Source organism: Carcharhinus amblyrhynchos, chromosome 29 (assembly GCF_965287045.1).
Source record: "Carcharhinus amblyrhynchos chromosome 29, sCarAmb.v2.hapA, whole genome shotgun sequence".
Taxonomy (NCBI): Eukaryota; Metazoa; Chordata; class Chondrichthyes; order Carcharhiniformes; family Carcharhinidae; genus Carcharhinus; species Carcharhinus amblyrhynchos.
In genome coordinates this window covers 34,043,229-34,050,167 of record NC_137352.1, presented here as the reverse complement: position 1 = coordinate 34,050,167, position 6,939 = coordinate 34,043,229, and positions in this window count along the sequence as shown.

Genomic DNA, 6,939 nt, shown 5'->3' with positions numbered 1-6,939 from the left:
TCCATAGACCTATCTATAACCCCCAATCCCATAAAACCCCATATACTCGTCCAGAAGTCTTTTAAAAGACCCCAGCGAGTTCGCCTCCACCACCACTGACGGCAGCCGATTCCATTCACTCACCACCCTCTGAGTGAAAAACTTACCCCTAACATCACCTCTGTACTTGCCTCCCTGCACCTTAAATCTGCGTCCTCTCGTAGCGACCATTTCAGCCCTGGGGAATAGCCTCTGAGAATCCACCCTATCTATTCCTCTCAACATTTTGTAAACTTCTATCAGGTCGCCTCTCAACCTTCGTCTCTCCAGGGAAAAGAGTCCCAGCTCCCTCAACCTATCTTCATAAGGCATGCCTCCCAATCCAGGCAACATCCTTGTAAATCTCCTCTGCACCCTCTCAATGGCTTCCATGTCCTTCCTATAGTGAGGCGACCAGAACTGCGCACAGTACTCCAAGTGGGGTCTGACAAGGGTCTTATAAAGTTGCAGCATTACCTGTTATTGGACAACAAATTTTATGAAATTGGGCACACAAGATGGCAGCAAACTAAAGTTACCCCCAGAGCCCTCCACTAAAATCACAAAGTAACAGACACTGATCAGTAGGCAAGAGCATGCTTTTAGAATGCAAATGAGGGCTAGCACATAAGGGAAATTGGACAGGATGGCACCTAAGAACATAAGAACATAAGAAATAGGAGCAGGAGTAGGCCATCTAGCCCTTCGAGCCTGCCCCGCCATTCAATAAGATCATGGCTGATCTGTCGTGGCTCAGTTCCACTTTCCCGCCCTCTCCCCATAACCCTTAATCCCCTCTCTTATCAAAAACCCATCAACCCGCGTCTTAAAAATATTTAGCGAGGCAGCCTCCACCACTTCAACGGGCAGAGAATTCCAGAGATTCACCACCCTTTGAGTGAAGAAGTTCTTCCTCAACTCCGTTCTAAACCGCCCCCCCTTTATCTTGAGGCTGTGCCCCCTAGTCCTACTGTCTTTTTTGAGCGGGAAGAGTCTCTCCACCTCTATCCTATCCATCCCATTCATCATCTTATATGTCTCAATGAGATCTCCCCTCATTCTTCTAAACTCTAACGAGTACAAGCCTAGTTTATTCAGCCTCTCCTCAGCTCAACCCCCTCAACTCCGGTATCAGCCTAGTAAACCTCCTCTGCACTCCCTCCAAGGCCAAAATATCCTTGCGTAAGTGCGGCGACCAAAACTGCACACAGTACTCCAGTTGCGGCCTCACCAATGCCCTATACAGCCGCAGCAAGACCTCCCTACTTTTATATTCAATCCCCCTCGCTATGAAGGCCAGCATCCCATTCGCCTTCCTGACCACCTGCTGCACCTGCAGGCTGGGTTTTTGCGACTCATGCACAAGGACCCCGAGGTCCCTCTGCACCGTCGCCTGCTGCAGTTTTTCGCCACGTAAGTAATAGTCCTTCCTACCATTATTCCTACCAAAGTGGACAACCTCGCACTTGCCAACATTAAATTCCATTTGCCAGTTCCTGGCCCATTCACCCAGCCTATCTAGATCCTTCTGCAGACTCTCCACACCCTCCATGCAATTTGCTGTTCCACCAATCTTGGTGTCATCAGCAAATTTCGACACCATACACTCGGTTCCCTCCTCCAGATCATCTATATAAATGGTAAAAAGCTGAGGCCCCAGCACCGATCCCTGGGGCACTCCACTAGTCACCAACCGCCAATCCGAATAGCACCCGTTGACCCCCACTCTCTGCCTCCTATTTGACAGCCAATCCCCTATCCACGCTAACACCCTACTCCCAACTCCATGTCCCCTGACCTTCTGCAATAACCTCTTGTGAGGCACTTTGTCAAACGCCTTCTGAAAATCAAGAAAGACCACATCCACCGGCTCTCCTCTATCCACCGCCCGAGACACATCCTGATAGAACTCCAATAAATCTGTCAGACACGACTTCCCCTTAATGAAACCGTGCTGTGTCTGCTCTATCAAACAATTCTCCTCAAGATGCCTCGCTATTTCCTCCTTGATGACGGATTCTAACATTTTTCCTACAACAGACGTTAAACTAACCGGCCTATAATTCCCCGCCTTTTGCCTGGCACCCTTTTTAAACAACGGTGTAACATTAGCTGTTTTCCAATCTTCTGGCACTTCCCCGGAATCCATCGACGTTTGGAAAATAACCACCAAGGCATCCACTATCACCTCCGCCATTTCTTTCAGAACCCTCGGATGCATTCCATCCGGTCCTGGGGACTTGTCCACAATCAGCCCCTCCAGTCTGTCGAGCACCGCCTCTCTAGTAACAGTAATGTCATTGAGACCCTCCAGTCCTACCACCTTTCCATCTCTAACACCCGGCAAATTATTCACGTCCTCCTCCGTGAAGACCGAAACAAAAAAGTTATTCAAGGCCTCAGCCATTTCCCCATCCCCTACCACTAAGTCCCCCCTCTCATCCTCTAAGGGACCAACGTTCACCCTAGCCAGCCTCTTCCTTTTTATACACTTATAAAAACTCTTGCTATCCTTTTTTATATTAAGCGCTAGCCTAGCTTCATAGTTTCTCCTACCCTTCTTTATCAACTTCTTTGTCAATCTTTGTTGGCATTTAAACCTCTCCCAATCCTCTTCTCGCCCACTACTCTTAGCTACTCTAAACGCATCCGCTTTTAATTTAACACTTTCCTTCACCTCCTTCGTTATCCACGGCTTATTACCTCTCCTCCTACGGTCCTTTTTAACCATCGGAATAAATTTCTGCTGAGCACCAAGAAAGATCTCCTTAAAGACCCTCCACTGCTCCTCAGCAGACCTACCTTCCAACGCGCTCCCCCAGTCAACATTCGCCAATTCTTCTCTCATCCTACCGTACTCCCCTCTGTTCAAACAAAGGACGAGTGTCCGGGAACCCACTTTCTCCTCCTTCATCTGCACCAGAAACTCCACCATACAATGATCACTCTCCCCAAGAGGATCCTTCACCACAATTCTCCCTAATTCTACCCGCCTCGTTACATAACACCAGATCCAAGATAGCTCGCTCCCTCGTCGGCTCCAACACACACTGTTCGAGGAAACTATCCCGGCAGCATTCCAAGAACTCCTCCTCGAGCCCACCGCATCCAACATGGGTCGACCAATCAATATGCAGATTGAAATCCCCCATAACTACTGCCGTCCCATTCCTGCACGCCGCACTTATTTGCGTGTTAACAGCCCGCCCCACCTCCAGATCATTATTCGGAGGCCTATAGACCACACCCACCAGCATCTTCCTCCCTTTGCTGTTCCTAATCTCCACCCACAACGATTCCACTTTCTGCTACTTGGTTCCTATATCATCCCTTGCTACCACCGTGATGCTATCCTTAATCAGCAGAGCTACGCCCCCCTCTTTTCCCTCCTGCCTATCCTTCCTAAACACTTGATACCCCTGGACATTCAGCTCCCAGTCCCTGTCACCTTGCAGCCACGTCTCTGTAATGGCCACCAGATCGTATCCATTTGTGTCGATCTGCGCCACCAACTCATCCACTTTATTCCGAATCTTCGTGCATTCAGATAAAGTGCCTTCATCCCAGCCTTCCCCTGGACCCTATTTGCCGTAACGCCACCAACCATACTCACGCCCCTAACTCCCTCTATTATTGGGACATCCTTGGCCTCCTCCCTTACCTGTACCCTCTCCTTAACTTTAGACCCCATAATGTCACCTACCCTCGCACCTTCCCCCCCCGCAATTAGTTTAAAGCCCTGTCTACAGTCCTATTTACTCGACTCGCCAGGACTCTGGTCCCAGCATGGTTCAGACCAACCCCATCCCACCTGAACAGGTCCCACCTACCCCAATACTGATGCCAATGCCCCATAAATTCAAACCCATTCCTCCCACACCAAACCCTGAGCCACTTCCTTAATCTTATCAACCTTACGCCCGTCTGCACTCGGTTCAGGCAGTAGCCCAGAGATGACCACCTTGTCGGTTCTACTTTTTAATTCCATTCCCAGCTTTTCATACTCCCTCCCCAGATCCTCAGTTTGCATTTTGCCTACGTTGTTGGCACCCACATGTACCACAACGACCGGATTCTCACCCTCCCACTCCAGGTTCCTCTGCAGCCCAGCTGCGACATCCCGTACCCGAGCACCAGGCAGACAACACACCCTTCTGTGCACTTTGTCATTGTGACAAAGGACAGTGTCAATACCCTTCACCCCACTATCCCAAATTGCTACTACGTTCCTTTTCACCTTCTCCTTGCCTATGTCCTGCTGCATCACTGTACCGTGTGCAGTCTGCTCACCGACCTCACCTCCCTCGTTCTCGTCCAGACTGGAAGCAAGAACCTCAAACCTGTTATGCAGATTGAGAGGCTGAGGCATCCGGTCCCCACCCTCCTTCCTCTGCCCCCCACCCCCCTTCCTCCTTTCAGCAGCCTCCTCTTGTTCCTGACCCTTAGAGTTAGCCAGTCTAGGGGGGGTGGATGTTACTTGTACCCCATTATCAATGGCACCCTTTCTCCCCCTGATGAGCCTCAGTGTCTGTAGCTCAGAGGCCAGCTCATTTACCCTGAGCTGGAGCTCCTCCAGCAACCTGCACTTACTGCAGACATGGTCACTGGGAAGGACCCTGGGGTCCACCAGCTCCCACATCATACAGAAACAACACATCACATGCCCCTCCATTATTCACTGTAGTAGTATTGAAAATTTCAACATGAACTTACCTGGCCCTTTTTCTCCCCAGCCCTTTTGCTCCTAAGCCCTAATAACTCACTCTGCTTCCCACTCACTCCACTGCCCGCTCCGACACTGCCCGCTGTCTACACCAGGCCTCCTTTTAAACCTGGCGCTGTTTTAAAGCCTGCTCCCCCACAACAACTTGCTAACCACTCCCTTTGAATTCTTAAAGCGGTAGATACAAAAAGCCTGCAAAAATGCTTTTAAATGATTTAAACAGTTCTACAAGGTAAGTTCTTACTATGAAAGTGCTTTAAACTTATTTAAACAGGTTTTTAACAGGTAATTTCTTATCTGTCTCTCTGCTCCTTCACTCGTCTGCTCCAGCAAAGCAAAATGCGAACTGAGGATCTGGGGAGGGAGTATGAAAAGCTGGGGATGGAATTAAAAAGTAGAACCGACAAGGTGGTTATCTCTGGGCTACTGCCTGAACCGAGTGCAGGCGGGCGTAGGGTTGATAAGATTAAGGAAGTGAATGGGTGGCTAAATTAAAGAACACATCCCCACCCCATCAAAATCAGCACTTCTAAAACCAGTCAAACAACCCACAGAGACACCTAAAATTAACACAGTTAAGGAAACGTCCATGGCCCTTCAAACCTCTTTGAGATCAATAACACACCGATGGTTCAAACCCCAGAGATTCCAGCCCATTGATAACCAACCAGACAAAAACCATTAACACACACTTCAAACAATTACTCCAACACTCGGAAACATCGAAACAGGATGGCTGAAGTCAAATACTGTAAATAAAGGATTAGTATTTGAAACGCGAAGTTCAGGTATAACTGTAGCCCGTTGTGGGGGGGGGTCTTTAGAGCACTTTTGGGACAGTCCGATTGTATGTCCTGACTGTGCTTCTCCATCAACGTAAAGAAAATAAAGCTGTTCCGTTATTGAACTTCACCCTGAGTCCGTAGTGGTCGTTTCGCCCACTCGCGCTAACACACACACGTGGCCCCAGCGCACAATGTTCCTTCATTAATATATATTGTGAAAAGAGTTCTGGCCCCAGCACTGATCCCTGTGCCCATCCACTGGTCAGTGCCCATTAAGCTGAGGAAGACACCCTCCCCCTTATCGCAACTCACTGCTTCCTGTTCATTAGCCAATTCTCTATCCACGCCCAAATATTACCTCTGCCTATTACCAGTCTGTCTAAAACTAATTCTCCGGTGATGGTGACTGTATTTAATTCTCTCCCATCGTGTTTACTGTTCCTGAGATGTTTATAATATCACCTCCGGCAAAGACTGATGCAGAATATCAATTTAACTCCTCTGGTGTTTCCTTGTTTCCCATAATTACTTTCCCAGTTTCATTCTCCAAAGGGCCAGTGCTTCCTTTTCCTTCTCTCTCCCCTTTAAACTACTGAAAAAAAACTCTTGTCTGTTTTTATGTTTCTTGCAAGCTTACCCTCAATATTCATCTTCTTCCTGGTTGTTATTTTAGTCTATCTTTGCTCCATTGTGAATCTATCCCACCCTGTGACCTCCCACTAACCTTTTACATCTTGTATGTTTCCTTTTTCAACTTAACCCCTCCTTAATTTCCTTGGTTATCCGTGGTGGGGTTTTTCCTCCTCTGAGAGTTTTTCCTGTATTTTTGCTGGGAGTCATGAATTATCTCCCTAAAGCCACTCATCTGTACGGCCAGTCTGTCTGTATGGCCAGTCCGTCTGTATAGCCAGTCCGTCTGTGTGGCCAGTCCGTCTGTAGGGCTAGTCCGTCTGTACGGCCAGTCCGTCTGTACGGCCAGTCCGTCTGTAGGGCCAGTCCATCTGTACGGCCAGTCCGTCTGTAGGGCCAGTCCGTCTGTACGGCCAGTCCGTCTGTAGGGCCAGTCCGTCTGTAGGGCCAGTCCGTCTGTACGGCCAGTCCGTCTGTAGGGCCAGTCCGTCTGTGTGGCCAGTCCGTCTGTAGGGCCAGTCCGTCTGTACGGCCAGTCCGTCTGTAGGGCCAGTCCGTCTGTGTGGCCAGTCCGTCTGTAGGGCCAGTCCGTCTGTGTGGCCAGTCCGTCTGTAGGGCCAGTCCGTCTGTACGGCCAGTCCGTCTGTACGGCCAGTCCGTCTGCACCAATTCCATCCTCACACCATCAGAATTCTCCTTCTTTAACACTGATATTTCAGTTCCACTTTCCCACATTTCAAGTTGAATTCTATCACAACATGAATCCTGCTTCCTGGATGTTCC